Raw genomic sequence first — 771 nt, 5'->3', positions numbered from 1 at the left:
AAAAAAAAAAAAAAAAAAAAAAAAAAAAAAAAAAAAAAAAAAAAAAAAAAAAAATTAACCCAACTCAATTTTTATAATATGGGTTGGATAGTCCGAGTTGGTCAAATTTTCAGGTCATACTGTCAAAACCCACATCAATTGAAAGGAGAAACAGTGTTAATGAGAACACTAGGTCTCGAAAAAGGGTGGATTGTGAGATCCCAGGTCGATTTTTTTGTTATTCCATACATTCAGCCTAACCCAAATTGAAATTTTTTTTTAACCCAACTCAACTTTTATAGTATGGGTTGGATAGTCCGAGCTGATCAAATTTTCAGGTCATACTGTCAGATCCCACATCAATTGGAGAAAGAAACGAGTATTAGTGAGAACACTGAACCATGAAATGGGGTGGACTGTGACATCCCACATTGATTGGAGAGGGGAACGAGTGTCAGCAAGGACGCTAGGCCTCAAAGGGTGATGAATAGTGAGATCCCACATCAGTTGGAGAAAAGAACGTAACATTTTTCATAAGGGTGTGGAAACCTCTCCCTAGTAGATGCATTTTAAAACCATGAAACTGATGGCTATACGTAACGATTCAAAGCGGACAATATCTGCTAGGTGTGTGACAAATACCAACCTTTACTCAAAATTTGAAGAAACGTTTCTTTTTCTTTTTTATTTTGTCTTTTATAATAATAGTCAAACAAAAAAACCAACTGAAAGTTCATTATTTTTAGCCATGAAAGAAGGCGTTCTCTTGAAGCTAAAGGTTCCTTACATGGC

Source organism: Cucurbita pepo, chromosome LG07 (assembly GCF_002806865.2).
Source record: "Cucurbita pepo subsp. pepo cultivar mu-cu-16 chromosome LG07, ASM280686v2, whole genome shotgun sequence".
Taxonomy (NCBI): Eukaryota; Viridiplantae; Streptophyta; class Magnoliopsida; order Cucurbitales; family Cucurbitaceae; genus Cucurbita; species Cucurbita pepo.
The sequence above is the reverse complement of the archived record's forward strand: the minus strand, read 5'-3'. Positions refer to the sequence as shown.